The sequence below is a fragment of the Temnothorax nylanderi genome, unplaced genomic scaffold, assembly GCF_030848795.1.
Source record: "Temnothorax nylanderi isolate EJ_2023f unplaced genomic scaffold, tnyl_v1.0 TNYL_tig0005_pilon, whole genome shotgun sequence".
Taxonomy (NCBI): Eukaryota; Metazoa; Arthropoda; class Insecta; order Hymenoptera; family Formicidae; genus Temnothorax; species Temnothorax nylanderi.
In genome coordinates, this window is record NW_027249067.1 from 1,113,641 (window position 1) to 1,139,100 (window position 25,460).

The 25,460-nt window shown below is 43.3% G+C and overlaps 1 protein-coding gene and 1 long non-coding RNA gene across 2 annotated transcripts in view; one reads left to right on the forward strand and one right to left on the reverse strand.

The window, feature by feature from the left end:
- Ed (hemicentin protein echinoid) overlaps window positions 1-25,460 on the reverse strand; it is a 228,477-nt gene that overhangs the window by 190,609 nt on the left and 12,408 nt on the right. The gene's annotated exons all lie outside the window — the stretch shown is intronic.
- Window positions 1,319-25,444, forward strand: LOC139775294 (uncharacterized). Its single transcript, XR_011718794.1, has 3 exons — window positions 1,319-1,349; window positions 24,049-24,204; window positions 25,229-25,444. It is a non-coding gene; the product is annotated as an uncharacterized lncRNA (long non-coding RNA).

A 25,460-nucleotide genomic window follows, 5' to 3' on the forward strand; every position in this document is an offset into this window, starting at 1 on the left:
GAGAAATAAAAAACGAATAAAAAAGACGCAAAATGATTTATTTAACTAGCGAATGTGTTAAATATTTTCTAGAGCATTGATTTTTTCAAGGAACGTACTGTACAATATATATATATATATATATATATATATATATATATATATATAACTCTGTAAATGAAAAGAAAACGGATTTTTTAAATGCAAAGTTTACTTTTACTTGTGTGTATTAAGTACTTTATATTCCAATTTTTATTTTTAACTGATAATATTTTTTATCTGGAATCTTCATATAGTATTCATAGAATTTCGAAATACGTGAAAATTTTAGAATAGAATGTCTTGTCAAAAATTCTGACGATTTTAAGCGATTAAAATAGACCATTATTGACCATATTGTAATAGATCTATCAAGCTCTGATAAATATGATATAAATGATGTATGAAACTTTATACTCCGCTAGCCCGCTAAAAGCTTGGACATTAATCAGTTAACAGTTACCTGGCACACTCGAAGGCTTATAACGATTTTATAATTTGATTATTACGAGCAATCTCATTATTTATACAATAGCCGTATTCCGCATCGATAAAGTATTAAAGTTGCAATAATAACTCTAGGGATTTATTTTTTTTTATCGTTATTAAGAATGCAAGACTCCGCGTGTTTGAAAGTGCTCGCCTATTAAAACTTTTTTCCAATCGGTAATACATTGAAAGTATCGTCATACAAGAGAATGCTACGTTAACTTTCTGTCACGCTTATTTTTGAACATTTAAGAACAACTGAAAGAACAAATGCAAGGATGCATCCCTTAAATTATAATTCTATTATTATCTAACATATAAATAGGTAATGAAAAGATATAATAAAATATAATAACATGGTATAGCGATATAGATACGTAGTCCAAAAGAGTTGAGATTCCACTCTAAAAAATTTAGAGAGCATATGTATAAAATTATTTGATATTTATAGATAAAAAATGTTTGAACATATGTTTCAGACATGTACATTATTTTTCCTTTTTGTTTTGAAAAATTTTATAAAATTAATATTGGAAAAATTTATTAAAGTTTATATTGGAAATCATTTGCTGTAAAATTAAATTAATTGTTTTATTGAATTAAAAATTTATTAAAGTTTATATTGGAAATCATTTGTTGTCAAAATTAAATTTATTGTGTTTTATTGAATTAAAATTTCTTTTATTGGGTATCTGCTTAAAAAACGAATAAAGCATTTAATATGCGCAATAATTATTTTTTTGGAACATTAATTATTTTGATCATTTCTTTAATTCTCGAATATATTTGTATTTTACAGATTGACGTCATTGTGTATAACTCCGCTGCTGCGCATCGTACTGGTGAGTGGTAAATTATTTTTTCACATACAGCATAAAATCTAGAGCGAAAACTGCAACGAAAGCTACAGCCGTAGTTAATAAAAAGTTAAATATTATAATTAGTTAATTAAAAACTGTGCACTTATAAAGAAATTAATCAAATAATGTATACAATTAACTTACACAAGACAAACAAGCAAGAGATATTTTAAAAGAAAATATTTTAACGAGTTTAGAATCGATTTTTTGTTTGTAAAAAACTAATTAATTTTGCAGTAACCATAAATAAATCTGCATTAACCTAATCTTCCAAACACGCACAAAAATAGAGAAGACAAAATGAATAAACCACGTACTTTTCTGGGCTTTTCCCTTTACTTATTAAATAGCTAAAAAGTTTGAAATGTCGGAATAACTAAAAATATCGATATTCTGTTTAATCTAAAGATTTCTGAATATATGTCGTCAGATATCCCGATAAAATAAGTGAAATTTTTCTCCAAAAGGAAAACAGTTTCGTTTTAGAAGCGAAAGAAAAGAAACAAAATAGTTTGTTGTTTCCAGTCGCGGCGTTATACTTCTCTGTCGCCGAAATGAGTAATCTCGCATCGCAAAACACCGGATCCGCCCCCGACGGCCACACGCGGACCCCTTTCAACCCTCAGACGCGCTTTGTTGCCTTTGGATCTAAAGAACCGCTCGTCCGCATAGCTCGAGAACGCGTCGTCTTAGACTGCGTTTCACGGGCAGAGAGAGACTCGCCTAATTCGAAACTACATATTTAATCCTGGGCAAACTCTTCGAGGGTTGCCCGGGCAACCGGCAAACACAAAGAACCCACCAGCCGCGAGAGACTCGAGAACTCGCGGTGGCGGCGGCGGCGGCTGTTAGCAACCCCGAGGAATTGCGTAGAGTGGAGTACGAAAGAGGCCCTCCGGACCGATGTGAATGACTGGTAACGGTAGCATGGAATAAGTCTAGAGTACTCCATACCCACCAGATTGGCAGTATCATCATATTAAAGAAAGAGACGAGCACACATTTTTTAAAGTTATTATTTATCTTTTTACAGTACTTAGAATTTAGAATACGTGCATCCTATGCATGTCGAGGCGAAACATCGAACTCATGGCGGCAATCGAGGGTGGAACAAAGGGTAAGCGAGACTCTGCGAGGGAGCTTCGAGCTTTCGGCGTTTCCCCACTGCCGTCCGGTGTAAACATTTGCTGATCGTACGCAAAGCCGGTGCCGATGGCTGTAGGTTGAGCAAACTTCGCAAACTGAATATATATATATATATATATATATATATATATATATATATATATATATATATATACACAATATATATGTGTACGTGTGTGTATGTATACGATCGCGCGTCGGTGGATTATCGAGGAATCGTCGTCCAGTGCATACGTAAGCGCCGTGATTTGGTGGCGTGTCCATTGTTATACCGCGAAATCGACCTTCTATCCACAGGGAACGACGAGGGTCGGCGAAATGAAATAAACCTACTGGCAAAACAAAGGGACTGCGTACGTGCGTGCGCGCGTCTCAATGGCGTAGAGTCGAAAAATAATCTTGAAGGGTGTAAACAGACGCCGTACTTTTCTCGCATCGCGGGCATCACCGGGTATAGAAACTCCATACCCGAAAAAAAAAGAGAAAAGAATGAAAAAATCGAGGAACGAAACCACTTTGATACAGAGCAACTGAGACTTCATACAAATAGGTTTCATCATATCTTTGCAACAGAGAAATGACACAGTAACTAATCTAATGGATGTGTGGTGACGTTTCTTAAACAGAATCCTTCAGTTACTACTCTACTACCTCAATTCGCAAAGTTGATCAGATTAATGTTGACTATACCCCACTCTGCTTGCACAGCTGAGCATTCATTTTCGACGTTAAGAAGATTAAAAACGTATTTACGATCATCCAGACCTAACGGTTTTGCACATCCATTCAGAAGATTCTGAACAAGATAACAGCTGAACCTAGATAAAAGACTCAATGAGTTGGTATATAAAGAAAAACGCAGTAAGAAGGAATGCATATGCATTGTCAAACCAAATAGAAAAAGAAGACAGTATGTCTCACTTATTTCTTCTTGCAGTACTACCCCAGATTCTGAACAAGATAAGAACTGAACCTAGATAAGATACCCAATAAATTTATAAAGAAAAATGCAGTAAGAAGGAATACGTTAATAGTGAATCATGCGATAGTGATTTCGAATTAACTACTTTCCTGAAATGCGAGAGAAACGGTGTGCTGTCGACGAAGACAGGGGCTTTTTTCATATGCAAAGAGGAAAGCGTCAAAAGTACCAAGCAAATACCCACGTTTTCATTACGGCGCGTAGCAGCGACTTCAAAGGAAATCAAAAGTACTTGACAACTCGAGAATTATTAACATGTCAAATTTCAATTTAAAAAAATCTACATTTCTAAGTTGACTGAATGATCTCTCATTAAAATTAAATTTAAATTAGTTGGTAATTCTACGGCTGTAATTAGTGCTCGCGTCTCTTTCGACGCATCGTAAAATCTAGAGCGTTTAGCTTGCAATAGACTTTTCCCCATTTGATTTATCGTAAACTTCGTACAATTGAGGCCTCTTCCTTCTTGACAGTTCTGTCGTATCGCGATTTTATATTCTGCAATTTACATGCGATGCCCCCCTTACTTACTACCCCACGTAAATTTCGCGTCTCCGTTCCCGTCAGTCTCTCGCTGTTTTCCTAGCTTCCCTCCACCCTCCCCCCGCCACCCTCTTGATACCTCCTTCGATCCTCTTACGTTGCCTACATCCGCTCTTCTGCCTCAACCCTTGCCGACGCACCCGCACCATCATTTCCGGTTTTCGAGTTCGACTTCTCCACGCTCTAGTGACGGTACGTCACGATAATGGCACTCTATACTCATGAGCTACCTTTCCGCGTGAATCGTGATCATTTACGAGCGAGTACTCCAGCATCCTACGTTCGGGACGGTACGTACGCCAGTACAGAATCCTGAAACGAAGGAAGACGTTCACACCGCCCGCGGCCGAATTTATGACACTCGCCTCATGCCTGTTCTCGGTCGCTTCGCTGCTCGACGAAACATATGTGTATACTCGCAAATCTAAAAGTGTACGCCCGAGCTTGGAGTTCATATCCTCGTTTCTTCATTTATGATCGCTCGACAGCGAGCTCTTAGTCAAGATTGTATAGTTAAATGTTTGATTTCTCGATGCGCTTGTAAAACTTTAAGATATTTAAAAGCTCGCCGTTTTGTGTTTCAAAGTAATAACGTTTGAAATCGTAATGTAGATCAGATATATGTGGTTTCTCGACAGCAGTAATTTGCTCAATCACTCGATACTATACGCATGAATAACACGCATATTTAAACATAATCTCTGCTTTTATATTGTATTGTAAAGGCTGAAACATAGACTTTTGCATAACGCATAATGCATAAGCATAAGAAAATTGATTGATCTATATAGACGTGCATAAGGAAATAGACCAATCCATTTTCTTATGCATTATGCGTTATGCAAAAGTCTGTGCTTCGGCCTTAAGCACGGAACTCGGAAAGAACTAATAGCCTGTCAGCAAAATCAAATACGTAAAAACAAGTGAAACCGTCCATCTGGTTAAGTCACGTTTCTTTCAACTCTCCATTTTATTTGTCGCATCTAATATCGCGTGCAAAGTAGCGATCTCTTATCAAAAAAGTGCGGCGAAGTTGTAGCTTAACTGCGAGCGTATACGTATCGTTGGAGACACGATTGGATCGCTTCGAGGAAGCTCGCCCGTGGAAACCGTACGTGGAAGCGTGGACAAAATTGGCCACATAAATGACCACTAAGAAGGAAAGAAAGAGAAAGTGAAGAAGAGGAAAGATCCATGCTTTTCACTTCCTGGCGACCGAGGTTCACGACGGAGCACGTTTCTCTTCGTCGATCTGAAAGGAGAATGACAGAGGGGCACGAAAGACAGCCTCAAATTGCTCTTATCCACCTGCTGACGTTCAGCTCAGCCTTTACAAATGGACTGCTCTTATCCCATTTTGTCGAGTGCAACGCGCAACGGCCGAAGTATATCCGGAGATCGTGGCCGATGATCTATAGTACATTGCGCGGATCCCACACCGCGGGATAATACAAATAACCGCCGTCTTGCCTGTTAATCGTACACATCCACTTCGTCCCCGCCACAGGACACATTCAAGACTATATTCTGAGAGGTAAACACCGCGTTTGGTGCTGATCGATAACAAATTGAAAGATGTCGAGAGATCGCAAGCTACTGGTCCCGGTTAAAAAAAAAACCCCCATCGGGTCTTTCTTACAATTAGTTTATATTGTTATGTTATATTATTAAGAGGAAGATATTAGCTACGATATGATCAATGACCGATCCTATTCTAGAACGATGGCTTTATAAGACTTGTAGAAATTCTACTTTGTAAACATTCGAGATATTAATATTTGAAAATTCGCCAGTATCGAAATTTGGCCGTATCGTTTCAACTCCAGTTATCGATTCGAGCCAGAAGTATTCTCAGAGAGTAGTCCCGCAGTTACGGCACGCACGAGATTCTGCGAAAGTTCAAGCTGGGTCGAGACGATTCGCGCAGCCGTTGCGAAAGCGCCGCGCGCGGGATCACAATCAGACACTCGGCAGAGATGGCGTTCTAAACTGGTATACTCGCCCCCCGTGGCACGAATTCTATTTACGGGCGTCGGGAAAACGCGGTCGATCCGATTCCGCCTCGTCGACGAAACCGGTCGGAGATTATTGACGGTCCGGGGAAGAAGGAGAAGAATGACGGCTCCCTAAATTAAATTCATTAGGAAAAGTAATTGAAAGAGGTCGGCGAGGGCACCGATCGTTTCTCGATTTAGCCCTGCCAGTAAAACCGACTCGAGTGGCCCCGCTTCCCGAGGCTAGGACAATTTACTAGCAAGTTCCACCTTCGGGGCGCGTTCAGGTTTTTCGCTCCGTCGCGCCATTCTCCCGAATCGCGAGATTCTCGAAGCCCAATCGACATGTGCTATAGGTGTGTGTGCACGAGCGCATATATGCGCGTGTTACGAGCGGGAGCCAAGTATCACGATGGCGCGCCCGGTTTTCTCCGAAACCCTCTGCTGCAATTTTACTGCGCTTTCGAACGTTGTAACCCGTTTCGTCCGGGGGATCAAGACTCCTCTCGAATATTCCTCTCGAATCGTTTGCAGTAACGGATTCCACCGCATCGCTCGTGGGCATTAAGCCTTCCGTTTCGTCGTTCTGCAATCGTATTGAACTATGACATTGGATGCGAGAAATTATTTTATATTCATAAATCTTTTTCTTACGCTACATGTCGAAATAAATTTAGTTTTCTGTAAGCCACACCGCTTTGATAGTACAGATTGGTAAAGTACATAAAAATCTCACTTCTTTTTACTACCCTTGCATCAGTAAATGTAAACGTGTAATTTAGTCTGCGTGCGTCCTATTTTCCGCGTTGATAAGAATGGGCTTTATGACAGGTGATCAAGATTTACAGCTATGTATAATTTTACAAATCAAAATTGCGTGATAGCACGCGAAAGAATTAATTTATTTCGACATACAAGAAAAAAAGTTCATTTCTCGCTTCTGATAATTCAATATTACTGTAATAATGAAATAAGAGTATTAATCATTAATTCTCGTCTTCCGGTGACTGAGACATTAATTTATTCGTTATTAATTTTCTTTCAATTTTAATGGTGTCTAGAATATCGTACAAATTTGACTTGCAAAATAATAACTAAAAATTACGTATGACAGTGAATGAATACAAATTTCGCACATTAGTTTTCATAGTCTGATCCGGGTTACATTTTATTTTATTTTCGCGTCTTCAGCAATGAAAAATATATTTTTCATTAAAAAAAGATATTTTTACCTTTTTTTAATTAATAGTATGACACTTATTCTTGTATTTTTATTATCAAAATGATAAATTATGTATATAAAAGATTTAAAAAATAAGAGATGTATACATGCACTCTCATTAGAAAAGTTTTATACCGCTTTACTGTTTCGTGCCTCTGTAAAATCTGACTGCATCATTAATCTTTCCAGCTAGGCAATTTGTCTGACAAGTTGTCAAAGCAAAAATCTCGATAAAAAGTCCCATCATTTTTCAGTCAGATCGCCATTTTTTTAAATCCGAACTACTATTAACGAGAGTATACGTTAATACGTTATACGCGTGTAAAACGTATAACAGAGTGTAACCACAATATAAATGGCAGGTGGAGGCATATATAGTACCAATTTAGAAGTAAGATATATAACTGACTATAACTGACTGAGTTGAAATAGATGTTGCTATGAAATACGTGCACGTGCCGAGTCGCATGATAAGAGACTCCGCCAATCCGCTTTTCGGGAGAAGAATAGTCTCCAGCTGCTTGGCCGAGATATTGCTTAGCGACGAGGAAGATGTCGCGGATTGTAAAGGATTGCGACGGGCTCCACTTGTTGAATCGCTTCGCTCTTCCGTTTTGAAAATTCGTCCACGCGTAGAGTACGCTCGTACGGAAATTCCTTTATCCAAGATATATCCGTCGTAACGAGGCCGCCTTAGATAAAGCACCGTCGTATGCATATGCCCTAATTTCGAATCGTGCGTCTTGGCCAAATGGAGAGGATATTTCCACAGAAGAGACTTCCGGGGAAGCTATTCACAGCCTCGGGTTATTTGATGAATAACCATAATTTTAGGAAACTTATGACTGATCGTTACCCTGTGTTTATTTGTTCCGCGAACTTCTAACTTCATCAAATAAGTTTTCACACAGAAATTGCCGATTTATGAAACGTTGATTTGCGCTTATTTATACTCATTGATTTACACTTACTCTTGTATTACGCTTCATTACTTCATGCTCCTCAGATTAATTTTTGGACAGAAACATTACAGAGGAAAGCCGCCGAAATAATTTGAAAACATCGGGCGTTCTAAGTTATGAAGATAACGTTGGATGTGTACTACAGCTTCGCGTCCGTAAGCTATATAAACTGTAAATTGGTGCTAAAATGCAGACGGCGAGACCGGGTAACAAGGTGCTCCCGTGTTGGGCGACCAAATAGCGTTAATTGAAATTTATGAAAGTGGTCGCGCGAGACGGCCAAGCACGTACGCGACGGGTATAAAAATAAAAAGTACCACGACGTTTTCATCCCTCACTCGTATGAGGGTTCAAGTCGAGTCGCCGCGCTGGAACAATCTATCGCGAATTCCCTACTTCTTTTTTTGCGTTTTCGCTGTAAAATGCACCTGTTTCTCATCGGCGAGCGCGCGTGTATGCTCGAAAATAGCACGGCGTCTAATATATCTCTTTCAGCAAAACTTGCGGTATCACGATAGAAAGAACAACGTAATCGCCTCCCGACGTATTACGGTTGGAGCCTCGCTCGACCGTAGAGGGAATAAAGAATATCTGCATATATGGCCGTGTAGCACACCCGGCGGCCGACTGTGTTACACACGGGGGAGATAATTAATCGCGTGTATCAAGACAATTCATTATTCGGCGGCGGTTTGCGCGGTTTGCCGGGAGCACGAATTTCCGTAATGCTGCGCGAGCTGCCGCGACTGAGAGATAACGCGCAAAATCTTGTCTCGTCGCCGCTTCTTGTGCGTCAGCACGAGCAGTTCGTTGATAAATTCGTCGCGATGGAACAAGAGAGACGTCCCCGTGATTATAACCAGTCGTGAAAATAATCGCAAGCCCATTTTGCTGAAAGCCGCACGTTCAAAGTAATTAGTCTGATTTTCCTCCACCGCCAGTCATTGCGGTTGCGCCTCTCTCGGTATAAGGTAAAATTCGCGCGACTCATTTTGATGAACATTCCAGATGAACTCATCGTAGGAAGGGACAAAACGAAGAAAAGAGAAAAGGGATAATATTTTTGTAAAGATAATTACAGACGCTGAAGAATCATATTGCTTTTCTCTTTCTTCTTCGTTCCTCTTTTTTCTCTATTTTTTAGAAATATTTTAATATTATTTATATAAAAGTTATATAATGTTTTATCCATTTCTAATTTAATATCATATTAAAATATGTTTTATTAATAATTTTTTCAATAGTTGAAATAATTGATTAATTATCTCTTTCTGCCCGAAGTTTGTCTTTACATAAAACTCACTTTATTCAACTCGATTATTTTAATTCATCAATACAGACAATCACGAAAATTGAACCATGTAAATTCATCTTCATGAATTCTCTCGTTCTTATCTCAGGATCTGAAACCCAACTCGTCTTTCTGATTATCTTGTCGACTTCATCGCTCTGTCATCACCGTTGATGTACTCGAGTCTGGTGGATGTTGCTTATATATTATACATAGCTAAGCATATAAGTACGACTCTTTCTCTTTTTTCCTCCCTTTGGCAGTTTCTTTAGAATAAAAGTTAAAAAGATTCAATAAAATTCGAACACAAAAAATTAGCTAGATACTCCGCGGCGTTACACTTTTCTTCTGACAGAAAGAGAGAGAAAGAAAGTTTCAGGAAGAGAAACAGGTGGGTGGCTCGTTGGCGAGGGTAGTTGCATTTTTACAGGGATGGCGGCGATCACGCGACCGAGAGAAATTCAATTAAGCGGCGTCGTTGAAACGGCCGTCGCTCGTAACGACATTTCTCCGCCGTCGCGGTCCCGCCACTCTTTGAAGTTTATTCGTATTCGCTAAACCGTGAGCGTAGGTGCACGCTCACGGACGCGCGTGCGTGCCCATCTCCGAGGGAAAGCCCCGGGAAATTTGCGCGGTGAAATATCCTCTTATTTCGTCGGGGCGCGCGAACGTCACGTTTGTTCCGTTACGCTCCGCGCTCCCGTCTCGCGTCTACGATTTCGCTGTAATTATCTTAATATCTCGCACGTCCGTCGCGTGCAATCTTACTTGAACAATCGTCATTAAAGCAAGAGAAGCCACTCGCAATTTTGTCGCCTGCCGCAGCTCGTTGTAAGTTCAAATGTGACTCTCGCAGATTCTATAACTCTTGCCAATTAGCATCCCGGAAAATTTGAAAGTACTTGTATAAGCGTTTTTTTAAACATTACGATAGTTTGTAGAATATTTAATTTCACTAAATCTAGCTGAATGTGATTTGACACCTACAACAATCGTCGTTTTTCGCACTTTCGCCTTCAACGTCCGTCGTTGCAGCATGTATCAGCGTATTTTGGAGTATCTTATATACTCGGGATACATGGTGCAACTACTATGTAGCTACGTATCTTTAATCCTATTATCGCTATGGTAACCTAAGCTGAAATGTTGCGACACCATCAGCTACCCGGGCTCGGCAGGCTACGAGCTTTGACCGGTCGAGGTCGCGGCTTATAGGTAAAATGCTTCTCTCCTAAGTCCCGTCTCCTATATCGTCATAGATGAACGCGATCTCGGGGTCTACTCGCGTAGCGCAAACGCGAACGTGGTCATTCGTTAAGGGGAGCTAATGTCGAGACCCGGCAGCAGCCAGGGGCTGAAACAACTGTCCGCCGAACAGACAGAGACGGCTGCCGGTTAAAGCGTGCACTATTTACGGGCACGGGGCGGCCCCGGACACCCCCGAGGCGCATTTGCACTTGAGTCCATTATTACCTCTGCCACGTGGATTATTCCGACAGGTTAACGCTCACTCGTTAAGTAAATCCCGTCCCAACAGGCGCTCGCGCTTTATAACGGCTCCGGGTTACATGACACATCGTGCCGGATCTACGTAATACGTTGCACGCTCGCGTCTTACCGTCACTAGCATGTGTCATCCGCGAATGTATGCACGTACGTACGTACGTATGTTACGAAAGCATTGCGTCACTGTCGACCTTGCACCTTGCACTTCGCGTCGTGTATTATGTCCGAAACCATTGGAGAATCTAGGGTACGTGCATTTTCAACATGACAAAATTCATTGCGAATAAAATAATCGATCAAGTCCGAAGAAGAAATTAAACGCTGTTTATGCAAGTAAAATCCGCGACAATTCAGATATTTATTCCAAGGATGTAATGAATAACATAGTAAATGCGACATTGTTTAATGGACAAGGGAAGTGCAAATAGACATTTCTTGACGTTGGTAGTTGTTCGAATTAATCATCAAACTCTCATTTTCTTGTATTTCTGTAATTGTAACTGATAAGACAGTGTTTCTCATTGGCGGTGCACTAAAAGATTACGAGGACGTTCTAATTGACGGTGGGTGACAGAACGGAACGAGGACTGATCTCGAAATTCACGATCGAGGCCTCGGATTTTCTCACGATGTTGGAGATTCGGCTCGTGCCGCGAGAATATTATCGGGTTTCCTTCCCAGGGGAGCCGTGCCGGTAACACGCAAGAGTTCGCAGATGTTTGGCAGAAGCCCCGTCGCCCCTGGCACACGAGAAAAGAGGCCCCGCACCCCACATGCGTCTACGCTGTAAATGAATTAAATCAACCCTCCAGTTCGCTCCCTTCGCGCCCACGATAAACAAAGATCTCTTGCGTAACCGCGCGATTCTATACGCCGGTCTCATTAAATAATGAACCGAGACGAAGGGCTGCTCTAGCACCAGATCAACAGCTAAAAAGAATTGCTCCGCGTGATTAAAAACCCGATGAAAAGAGGTATCAACTAGTAATTTATCAGTGTTGATATAGAAATGGCATATTATTACCGTTCGCATATTTCATCGCGAGAAAGGCTTCAGTTTCAAAACACGAAACATTTTACTCCGGTTTTTTTATTGTCGTCTTTGGAAATTAAACCAAATTTTAGCAGGTTTTTTCATTTGTACTAATAGATGCGTTATTAATCTAACGTAAAATAAACTGCGATTAAATCGATATCGATAGAGAAATATTTCGAGAAATCTTCAGAAATCTCAGAGTAAACTCGTAATGTTTTTCGACATTTGTCCTTTTACATTCAATTCGAAGGCATGCCGTTTGCAGTCTCACGTTAAAAGCGGAAATACCGCTCATCGGATCTCCGGTGACTCACCGGGCGATAGTATTTTACGGTCCTTCGGTCCTCTTCCTTTTCCGTTCCACGGTAATGCCTATATCCTCTCGATCCGTTTTGTCGGTATTATGGCACCCTCAGGAACAAGGCGTTTCTCCTTCAACACTCGCGGAGCTGCGGAGTTTCATGACCGCGGAGAGAGGCGCGAGATTTCCCGAGGAAGAGAAATAAAATACGGCACGCTTTCTTATTCGATTTGCCCCGCTACCCCGTCTATCCTTCGCGCCATTATTTGCCTTTAACTTCTTTCCCCGGCGTTCACTACTTTCCACCGTCGACAATGGTACGCGGCCTCTCTCGCTCTTTGTCTCTCCTCAGCTCCTCCGTTTTCTATCTGAGGAAAGAGAGATGCCGGATAGGCACAGAGGGGTACCGGCAAAGTTTCCCGAGAAAGAAGCGAGCGCAGTCGATTTTTCGAGTTAATCAGGCTCCGCCAACGCCAGACGTCTCGAGTTTAGCTTGCTGGTAGAAGAGGGAAGAACGAGAGATAGCGAGGCATCGGACGAAAACGAAAATGCGAAGCGGCACCGAAGTGGATGGCTGGCTACGAGGGTTGCGTATGAAACTGGAGGATCAGCACGTACAAACGCCGGAAGAAACGTAAAACTCGCCTTCCAAAAAGAGATAAACGCTGCGGAAATCGCTGTTTTGCTGACCGATCGAATTTAGCCGCCGTCAAACAGTAGAGACGATAGACAGGTCAGGTGATTCAATCAAATAAAAAAAAAAGAAAATTTTATACGTCTCACTTATTTCTTTTTGCAGTACTACTCCTGATTCTGAACAAGATAAGAACTGAACCAAGATAAGATACCCAATGAATTTATAAAGAAAAATGCAGTAAGAAGGAATACATATGCACTGTCAAACCAAATAAAAAAAGACGTGATTCTCTTTGCAAGAAAATTTTTTACTGAACCATTCGATATATTCTTGTTACCATTAACAAAATTTGGCGAAAGCATGTATCGCGAAACTTCCGAGTAAAACGTTCGTACGTGAAGAGTTCCTTGTACGAGCGCGTTTGTCATAAAGTCTCCTATTCATGGTAAGTTTCGAGAGTCACTTTCGAAGCTGGACTCGTCCCGATCTTTGCAAGAGTCTGAACCGTCTGCAGCAATCGTAAACAGATTTCTTGTCGCTACATTTATTATGCACGAGAGATGTTTGCCGACTGGTCCCGATCAAGATATATACAGCGCTTTTCCGAGATATTGCAATGAGGAAGTTCCTCTCACGATTTCATATATAGAGACATTTATCGCGCATCAAAACAGCTTGAGCCGCAGAATCTCTTAGACTCTAACGTACTTCAGACATTCATTAGAATAAAAGAATTGTTTATTAACAGCAAAGCAATGAACGTATCGAGGCGATGTCTATTTGTCAAGATAAGAACTGAACCTAGATAAGATACCCAATGAATTTATAAAGAAAAATGTAGTATATAGGAAGGAATACATATATGCCCTGTTAAACCAAATAAACAAAGAAGAGAGTTTTATACGTATCACTTATTTCTTTTTGCAGTACTACCCCAGATTCTGAACAAGATAAGAACTGAACCTAGATAAGATACCCAATAAATTTTTAAAGAAAAAAAAAGAAAAAAGCAGTAAGAAGTCCGGTAATTCTTTGACGTTTACGCCGTCCGCACGAAATCGGTTCGAAAGCGCGCATTTTAATTCGGAAAAATATATGTTCAAAGGAAAAACAAATAGAAAAGAGAAATGGGTTGTGTCGATTATCATATATATAAAACAAATGAAATATTCCGTTTATAACTTATAACAGTGTATGCACACATCGAGTGTTTTAATTATGCAAAAATTGTGCGCGCGCGGTTAATGGGTCATAAACAGAGCCGATAATATACCACGGCCTCGGAAAATTTATCAATTATTCGTAAATAATCAACGACAAATCGCGGCTAACTAATTAATGAGAGATACTTAGTCAGGGTCGGCAAACATCCCGGAGAATCGCGGTGCCGGATAATATACACGATAGCCAGCCAATAGATCAGCTGAACGATGATAATAATTGCGCGCGGGGTAGCCGACAGCCATTAAAATCTGAACACACGGGGAATTGGTGAAGGGTGAATAGGATATGCGTCGGCATGCAGCGGGTATATACGATAACTGACAGCCTATCATTTTAATAAATCTAATCTAAATGGCATCCGATTCGCGAGGCAACGATTCGATGACGCGCAGCCTTTCGACGGCTATTTTTGTGCCGTTTATCGATACGGATGTCGCGATGAGATGTCAGTATTCAACGCGTATTTGCAATCTTTGTTATTCAGCTCATCCGAAATCCGCGCTATTGTTGTGGCCTGCTACTAGCATTTAGACGCCAGACAGACAAATCGCGAATAAAGCAGCTGCAGGCAATTAAAAATAATGGGGATCGATTTCATCTGGGGAGGAAATTGCGAAAATAGCCGCCGGTGAGGACGTGGCTTCGCTCGAAAGCCCGAAGCATTATTCAAATCGGACGTTCGGATGGCGAGGTCCGGGGGGGACAGGAGAGGAGGGGCACGAACATTAAAACATAAAAATTTATTTCGGCTGCCTCATTCGGAACGACTCGCCCCCGTGCCGATCGAGAGAGAGTAATTTGTGCGATTATATACGATAGTGTAATTAACACGACCCGGAGCACGTTATTACCGCTGTGTCGAGCTTTTTAAAGTCGGACGCACATACGCGAGCGGGCTCCAATAATATAATAAAAGTTACGCCGACGATGCGACACACGGGAAAAGCGGGATAAATATTCAGCGTGTAAGCGTTCCCTCTGTAATCTCCGGTCGCTCCTGGAACGATTCGCACGGAGCGAACCCGCGCGTTTTGCGATTCTGGTCAAGCTGGTCGCGACGATTGTGATGAATTACCGGCCGATTGCACCCCAGGAGAAGCCGCGCTTCACCACTCAATTTCGAAAGATATACCGCGCCCGCGCTGCGGCGTGCTCCGGAATGCGCTTTAGAACCATGGATGGAATCAAGGCAATACGTATTCGTGAATCTCGATTCAATCCGCCGTTCGAGTATCATATCATTGGGCCGGAGAAAATTGCTGAGTTATCGGTTTATACTATCCGAGCTTAATTGAAACTGAAAATATATACCAAACCGAGTTCGACATTATTTAACGGTCGTATTTAGCAGACTATGTGTCGTATTTATAATTATGTTGTTAGACTCAAGTAATAATTTAGAGAACGGTAAAATTAATTTCTACTGAAATTAATTTGCTCGATAAGACTACTGACATGAGAGATTGAATACAGAGAAATTGGCCGGAGAAATTCGCGAATCGAAGAAAGCGCGGTTGATCTGTGATATGCCGTACATCACTTATAGCCGTCACCTTGTCAGATCTCGACGTCGCGCCATGACACGTCTGTTCTTTAAGCACTATAATACTCGTACGAGTCCGAGTCTATTGTTTGGAAACTACCGGCGAAGGATTTGATCTCATTCCCAGTTGGAACATGCGCACCGACGCGCACCGCCGCGAATATCGCCTCGGATAATAGACTTTCGCGCGGAGAATCGGGGATGTGGTATTCAAGGCGCGAGTGTTCCCTATAAATCACATTGTCCGCCGGTGTAATATATGCCGGCTGGATCCCGATACCCACCTTGAAGGTAGGTAAGTCGGTCATCGGTATCGCGCGGATACTTGGGTATTACCTGTCCTCCCGAGGCGGCGAGCTGATTGCATTTGAAAGTATGATCTCTGTCGTCCTGCTCCCACCGCGAACTCTTTATCAGAGTTTCCTTATTTTAATAGTGAAATAATCTGATCGTGCGTTGACTCGACGAGGACAGAACGACGCTCGACCTTACCTATCTTCGCCTTACCCTTCGCGGAAAAAGAAGGGAGGGAATCCGTTATCGACGAATGAAAATGAATATTAATGGATCCGCGGGGCGCGGATCTTAATATGCAAAAGAGGGATACCGGGATGCCTCTAATAAACGAGATTTCCGGGATGGTGTAGCGTTGCGGCACGTAACACGGATATCGGTTAAATCTCGGTATATTCAATAATTACGGTGAATAATTGAATTCATGAAAATAACCGCGATAAATTAATGCGGCAACGCTACCGATGACCGCTTACGCAACGATAAAGATCGAGTCGAGCCCGGCCAAGCGCAATTTTCGCTCGTATATTAATTAGATATGCAAGTAATACCCAATTACGCGTCGGCGCGACACGGCGGCGATTTTTTTTTCTCCCCCTCGTATATTTCCGTGTAAACGCCGCGGCGGTGGTGCTTTTGTATCGATCCGCAATAATGCTAAGATGAACGCGTTGCGCGCGTCGTTACACCTGGCTTATCCAATCCATCTTTATGGCCTTTCTCTTATTAATAGTTTTCTCACCCGCCCTACCGGCATTAGTACCGTCGCGTTTTCACGACAAGACGTCGTTAACGTCATCGACAATGTGCTTCGGGCCCGCGTGCCACGACAGCCGCACACAGCGCTATTGCTGAAATCGAAGTTGTCTTGCGAGTCCTCTCAACCCGGAACCCCTCTTCACGATCAATGACACGCCGCCAATGATGCTCCAGAGACTCCCAATGCTTCTTATATTCGCCAATCGTTACGATCGACGTCGTCGACGTCGAGTTTACCCGTAATCTGTGAATCATTCGGCGTTAGTGTATAGGAGGCGATATTACCCCGAGAAGTATTATATTAATTTAATAAAATTTCAATGCGCCCGTACAGACGGTAATAACATCTTTACTTTCGATCGAATAGCCCGGGAAGCTATCGATAAAAAGGTCGCTCGGTGAAGTTGTCAAAGATGGTATGGTTAAACTTCTTTGAAATTTCCTCCGGATCTTCTTAATTCAGAGACCCTCTTCAAGATAAACGGCACGCCTCAGTGATTCTCTATAAGCACCTCGGTTACTTTCTACATTTTAATCGACGATAGCATCGCCGTAATCTACGGATCGTTCGTTATCATTCTCTCGTATCAAAGTTATTATCTTCGTCTTTAAACAAATCTATGCGGTGGAATTTAGAATTAAATTGAATCTGACTGGGAAATGGTCAGTCACCTGTTATTGAGTAAGAAAAACCTAAGAAATATCGAAAATAACAAAATAACAGGATTAATTTTTTTTAAACGATATCGGCGATCTGTCAGGATCGCAAACGTGAATTTTCTAACGGATGTTAAACAAATTACTGTAACATATGTGAAGGGACATTTATCACGCGTTCTTTCAAAGTCGCCCTAGGCTCGACGACTTTTCATCGTGGAACGGACACGAGCGTAGCCAACGTAAGTGCGTCGGCATCGATCATGCGGCGGCTTGTCGAAGATGTCACCGGAAAGAAGATAGAACATTTAATCAAGCGAAGCCTTTCCGGGACTTCCCTCCGTCGGAATGTGCAATTAGTTTCGGGGGGCACGCGGAGGCCGCGTGACGCATACGCCGCATTCCCCAGGCCGGCGTGTTTTCCGTTGAAATGCCGGCCAACTACGTTAGCACGCGTCGGATATCGGCGCCATCGGATACAGCCACCGGATTGTTAATTCGATGTCGTACGCGCGCGTACGCCTCGTTAGAAAACAATCTCGCTAATTCGCGCGCACCCGTGCGTCCGCGCGGGCGACCCGTTAACGGCCCGCCGCCGCACGATCGCCGATAAATCGGATAATCGGACCGTATCGCAGTTAACACGGACACATCCGGTTCAAAACGGGAAACAGCAGCCACGCGCGTTGGTAGGAGCAGTCGGAGCATCCGCGAGGTAATAATAGGCGCGATCGATCGGCGAAACCGTCGTTAAAATGCACTCGTGGTGTACGTGTCTCCCGCCCGTTACCGATCAGACGACAATTTTCGATGTATACGAGCTCGCATTCGAGCTATCTACTCGGGGACTAATTAATTCGCGGATGCGCTCCTAGATAGGCGCGACGCCGCCGCCGCCGCCGCGAACGAGGGGGTCGGTGGTTGCGAGGATTGTGCGGGTTGCGCCGGAGTAAGGGAGACGATGCATAAACCGTTGCATAATGCACACTTCATCGCGCTGCCGCTCGTTTCCCGGACACGGTATCTCGCCAACGATCGCAGCCGACTTCGGCCCACCAACTCCGCCAGCCAGGACCATCATATATTGCTCAACGATATACTATACTCATCCATCTATCTCTCTCACTCTCTGTCTTTTTCGTTCATATACCTAGATTCGGATAAATATCTAGGAGGATTTTACATACACGAGCGCCTCTAATTTTAATTCCGCATCTACCGTTGCGAGGATACTCTCGTTGCGCCACGTGTTATAAGAGTACGGCCGAAAGTTTCGTTGAATTTTAATCGACCCATTGTTACAATGAAATATTATTAACCGGAGACAATGGGTCCTTCATAAAACGAGTATTATGACGGCATATATGTAAAAATATATAGGGTAAACGAACGTATTTTGGAACAGTATCTATTTCAGAACACTTGAATTTTTCTCATGTTAGCCGTCACGTAATGTCAAATTTTGATGTTGGTGACAAAGAGCATTATGATGACGGCTAACATGAGAAAAATTAAAGTGTTCCGAAATACGTTCGCTTACCCTAAAGATTTCGTGTATTTCGAGTTAGATAGTTCCTTCATACATCATATCGAAAGCTTTTCATGTGATACTTTGTTGATCATTATATCGCGTGAGCATTTAAAGAGTAACGATCGTTGAATAGCAATCAAATACTAATGCATCCCTTCCCAAGCACAGGGGGGGGGGCGATCTTCTTAATATAGATTAACTCAAGTACATTCAACGAATGAATTAGTCGGATCCCGTTTCCGTGGAGGAGAGATTCTCGCAAAAGCGACATGAGAGAAATACAGAGTATCTTACGAGAAAGCACGGAAACTGGATTGAAAGTTTCACGAGGAATTCTTGTTTGGGAGCGCAAATTACCTGGTTTTCGAGATCTTCCTTCCGTTTGCGCCGTTCTTTTTGGCCTTTCTTTTCCGTTTCTTCTCGCAAACTCGCGTCTCCTGCGGTAATGGTACTTTCTACATAAGAAAGGATAACTATCTACGACAGACGCCGCGCAAAAAAATATAATATGCGATGACAACATTTCAAGAATAATTGTGAAAAATTCAAAAAGGGATATGCGCGAATTGTAATTCTATCTGTAGGAAAATATCGATTAAAAGACAAAGGTAACTGGGGAAAAAAAATCGTTGTTCACACAAGATGAAATAATAGTTGCTTGCCTAAGTGGCCTTTATCCGCGTATAAAGGTAGTATTTTTAAGGATTTGAGAGCTCACTTGATAAAATTCTCTCTATTCCGGCCCATTTGCCACGAACGGAGTCTACTCAGACACGAGGGATTATCGTTCCAAAGGATGAAAGGATACGAATACTCGCGCGCGCGCGCGCGCGCACTCCAGATGAAATTATTAAAGAGATATTCGGTGCAAGCGCGTCGTTTGAGCGCCGGCATCTCGGCGTTCACAGAAAATTTATGTGAACGAGTACCTGATCGATTACCGTGGCATTCAAAAGGCGTCTCCCGTGTTTCTGTGTAACTGAAGATAAAACACGGGCAGTCGCGCCGTCTAGAATTATGCAGATTATACCAGAAGAAGAGTGGGGCAGGGGAACGGGGGAGGGGGGTAGGGCGGACTAAAGTCGAGGGAGTCTCTTAATAATTCACGATCCCCTAATGAATAGTCGTGATGAATTCGCGCGATTCTTAACGGTCCAATCGAATGAATCATCCCGCGTCTCCCTGTCACGTCGCCTGTTCAAAATCCGTCATTATTAAATTATATTACACGAGGATATTTCAAAATGTAATCGAGGCGTTAAATCCACTCGCAGTGAAATAACACGTATGCCTATTTTATTCCAGGCGCAAACAATCCGCCTCCCTTTCATCGGATATTCCTAACTCGGACTGCACTTGCCCGCGGGTGAGCAATGCGACATCCAAGTCAAACTCATTTTGCGAAACACGAATTAGACAGCCCACAAACAGGGCAATTGTTTGTCGTATAAACAATTGGATGCTTATCAACTTTGTAACACTTGCGGGAACAAAACAGTGTATGCGTTGCATGGTGCGTAGTATAATCCGTGTTGAGTTAACGAAAACGGAACACGATAACGAACGAAATGAGAAAGGAGGAAAGGCGAATAAGAAGGGAAGAATGTTCTGTCGATCGCGGACGGGCGTAAGTTCGACTTGCGTGTCTTGAGCACGCTGACACTTGGCGCGACGTAACAACGAGACGTTGATGAATCACGCGGGCGATTACAGCGTGGGTGGTAACAGCGCTACAGATTACAGGAGATGCTGCTTATTACACAACCGGAGGATGGCGCGTACATAATGTCGTGGTGCACGCGCTCTTGTAGCACGACACGCATCGCCGCGTGTGTACGAAGGCGTACACGTGTGCCATTATATGGGCGGAGTTAGATTATACCGGAGTCGGTTAGCTAATTATTGGGCTTATACGCAGTCATTTAGTTGGGTCAATACCTGGGGAATTTCTAAAGTTTGCGCTTTCTTTACCGCGAGCAATACGCTCTTTAGTCAGACCACTGATTTTATTTCTGGAACGCTTGAGACTGAGTTGCTATAAGTGTATAGAAAATATCTCTCAACTGCCAAATATTTTCTCAGTTTTATTTCATTTAAAAATTACCGTTCGCTTTAAAGATACGCGTCGTGAAAAAGATAGAATACGCCCTTGCAGTATCTTTGAAAAATTATTAACGGGCTATATGAGGCCATCAGTCGCCCCTCCGTATTTTCTTTCTTCTTGAAGGGTACGAGAAATCGAATGCAAATACGCAAACACGGTTCGCTGTCCCTTCTCGTTCCTCCTTTCGCTCGGGGAGAATAGTCATTTGCAGTTCGGCCACAGTTTGCTCGAAATCGTCGCTCCGAAATCGCTCTCGACACTTTCGAATCGGGGCACACGCGTGGCACAGAAAAGAGACGTCGTAACGACTGAAGGGAGAGCAGGGAAGAGCTTAAAGTGCTCTCGCGCAAGAGCAAAATGGACCGTTCCGTCGGCGCTGAGTCATCCAGACGGTCCCATCGGGGTTGACTCTTTATTAATTCACCATGAGACTAAACGGAATTACTTTACACGCGCGCAGCTTAGCCGGGGCAGTCGCTCGTATTCTAAGTCGACGACACTTTACCGGGGCTTAGTTCGGCTTAGCGGCTAGTGGAAGCGAATCCGCGCTACTGCGAGAGACGCTGTGCCGCGTGCGCGATTTCGGCTACCCTCCCCGAGGCCCGCGCGCGATTCCGCCGCGAAAGCGAGAAAGGTAACTCGAACTCGTTGCACTGTGAAATTTATCAAGTTTGTCGCGAGCACTTAAGCTCGTTTAATAAAAGAGAAGACCGGTCGATATACGTGGGATGTCTGCGACTGTGATTTTATCGAACATAGATGCGTACGTCGTTCGTAACGCGTTCAAAGACAAGATCGTGAGCGAGATTTTGATGACAAAGTGTTGAAAATTTTGTAAACTATAAGATTCACAAATAGAAGGCTTTCGGACCTAAAGGTAGTGAATGAAATCTGGGAAATCGCGAATTTGGTATAAAACAGTCAAGCAACAATAAAAATCTCGAGACGTGAGAAACTCATCAGATTTAATTTGTTCATCATCCTCACTTTTAGCCTGTTCATATAGAGCAGTAATTTCGAACCTTCTCTATCTTTCTTTCTCGAGAACTCGCGTTGTATACGTGATTCATGGTACGTGGAAAATTGGTTTTCATCGCGTATACCAAACGTGAGAATCATCGTGCGAAAATGTATGCGCCAAACGCGACGCGCTCACGTGCCGCACGTTAGGGCGCGCGTATACGTCGGAACTCGAAGGGGGGTGTACGAGGAGGGTGATACCGTACATTAATACGCAAAATCCAAAAAGTATCCGGCATTCGGGATGGCCACGGTTGTACCCGTTAGCAGGCTAATTGGAATCCAATCAGCACGATTAATCGTTTAACATGCCGCTCGTACGTATTGAGGGGATTTGGGGGGGGGGGAAGGGGCAGCTGACGGCCGGTTTAGGTATTTAACGGCAGCGAACCGCCGTCGATGCGTGGGCGTGTACCTCCGGCTATATTTTATGTTTAGTCTCGCTCCCTGCCGCATGCAGACAATCGCCTCCCGGCCTCTCGTAGGTCCTAAAACGGGAGAGATTCTGCCGCGCGCTATCTTGGATTCTGCCCCGTCGCGAACGGACAAAGGGGAAAAGTAAGAAGGAATACGTATGCACTGTCAAACCAAATAAACAAAGAAGAGATTTTTATACGTCTCACTCATTTCTTTTTGCAGTACTACCCCAGATTCTGAACAAGATAAGAACTGAACCTAGATAAGATACCCAATAAATTTATAAAGAAAAATGCAGTAAGAAGGAATACATTTGCCCTGTCAAACCAAATAAAAAAGAAGAGAGTTTTATACGTCTCACTTATTTCTTTTTGCAGTACTACCCCAAATTCTGGAACAAGATAAGAACTGAACCTAGATAACCTACTCAATAAATTTATAAAAATGCAGTAAGAAGGAATACGTATGCACTGTCAAACCAAATAAACAAAGAGAATATAATAAATAATAAATGAAACAAGCTACAAATTGGTTGCTCACCGCACGGTTTACTCTGCCGTTGCCCGATGCTTCCCAAGCCCCCTCCTCCTCCTCTCTACTTCGCGGTTGACGGCGGCTTCTTCCATGAGTTCATGACTCACGATTTTCGCGTTTTCTCTCGCCGTGACGTAACAAAGCGCGCGTCGCTCACCGGGAATGCCGGGAATGCCGTGCGAGCGTCGCCATCGTTGTGGCAATTAGCGTACGTGCGTATTGTAATTTACTTTGACTGCTTCGTGGTTCGCGAGATGCTGCGATCCGTACCGACGCACACGACGAGCGACGAGCGAAGCGGACGAGACCCCTCCCGTCCCTCGCCCAACGGCGAGAGGGAATTCGAAGACCGCGCGCGGCCAACTTCACACCGACGCTACACCTGTTGCACCACTTACACCTTCGTGCACTTTCCGCGACAAATGATACGCATTTTCGCCGATCGCTATCACGCGATATAACGCCAACGAAGGATCACGCGCGACGAAATCGATGATGAGCATTCGCGGAATGCGATATTTCGAAAACACGATAAAGTCCTACGTCACGAGTGAACCTCGTGAGATTACGCGGTGCGGCTCGAATCACCGCGTCGCGTTGAACGCCTTGCGATGCATGATAATTTGGCAAATATTGAACCGCAGCTGCGGTTGACCCCTAGGGTTCATTTGCGATCGTACTCACTTAAGCGCACAGAACATTAAACGCGTCGCGACGCCGCTTGACTCCCGTCCCGCACTCCCGAAGTGTGTCGCAATGGGGCCGCGAATCTTCGAAAACTAGAATGGTGGGGCCGGAGGGGTGGTAGGCTGCGACTAGGCACGGTGCGCGTTCGGCGTACCTACTGTACCTAGTCACCCTCCCCCCGCCCTCCATCCTCACCACTCGTGTTGCCGAGAATTAAGCCGCGACTCCATCCGCTGCATTCTCGTATCACCACTATCACCGCCGATATTACGATTCTGATTCATTTTGCAGATATCACCGCCGATATCACGGTGCCCGTTCAACCTATCAACCGACCGACGACCGTTCCCGCTAATGACCGGCGAGGCGAGCCGAGGCGGCGAAGCCGACGGCAACTTCGGATACAAATCAATGGCAGTCAAATCAACGACTAATTAATGAACCATGGTAAACCGCCCGGTGGAATATACAATCGAAAATCCGTATTATACACGCGTCAAATTCCCAGATAATCACGATAATACGGCGTGTATTACAAACAACCGACGTATCGCCGTTGACTCGGTTCTGATCCGCGTATTCGCGGCATTCGCGCCGCTAATCCGGAAACGATGAGCAAGTCGCGAGATTCGCGAGTAAAGATGGCGACCGCGAGAGATTCAAATTCAAGGCGCAGGGAGATAACGCAAGCCCGGGTACCGACGCACCGTCGAAAGCATTATCGGCCGAGATATCGGCTTCCGTGAGTAACCGTCGCCTCCCGAGTCCCGACACGCTAAGCAAGACTGTTTTGCGCTACGTCTTTCGTAAAGACCGGTCTCGTGTTGCCTGCGCGATGACTCGCAGAGTAATGGGACGAGCGGCACGCGTCCCGAATACAAAGCGATAGCGCGGAAAAGAAAAACAAACACCGAGCGCCCGTGTAGCAGCCAACTCGCCGTTTCCGCGAAATATTTAACGCGCTGCGAAATACGAGATACATATTTAACGCGCACGGCGAAAATGTACGCCGCGAACGCTCTCCGTTCGCCCCGCGTTTCGCGATAATTATTATTTACTTTTGTGCCAAGGTTTGTCCACCGCTTTTTCCTCGATATTCAGCGATTCGTCGTGTTACTCCCCGCCAAGAAATAATTAGAATCGACGTCGATTTGATATCGATGCGTCGATGAATGATCGCTGTTAAATACTGGTTGATATTTTTGTCATCTTTAATTTTATTATTATATTATTGTTTCTATGTTAATTGAGCAATTATGAATATTTTTCTATAAGATTACACGGTATATACGTATATATACTGTGCTTATCGATTTTGTGTCGATCCGATGCAGAATTGATCGAAAGAGACAATATAATAATCTTATAAAAATATTCATAATTGCTCGATTAACACAAAAATAACTACGGTGAGATCGGAGATGACAAAAATATATATCAAAGATATTCCTACGTTTCTGCTTGGTTCTAGATCCGGTGGATGAGTTACGTCCGGATCTGTGAAAAATTCAAAGCACGACGTGAATCCTAGCGTCATCAAAGAGATTCTCGCCCATGGGCATCGCGATGGAGCAATTCTATATAACTCCTATGCCCCCGAGAGCTTCGATTCATATCACAAGTAAGTAAATCGTGCAAAATACCTCCCAGCCAGAAATGATTAGTCGATTTAATTTCCGACGCGTTGATGAATGGTCGTTATC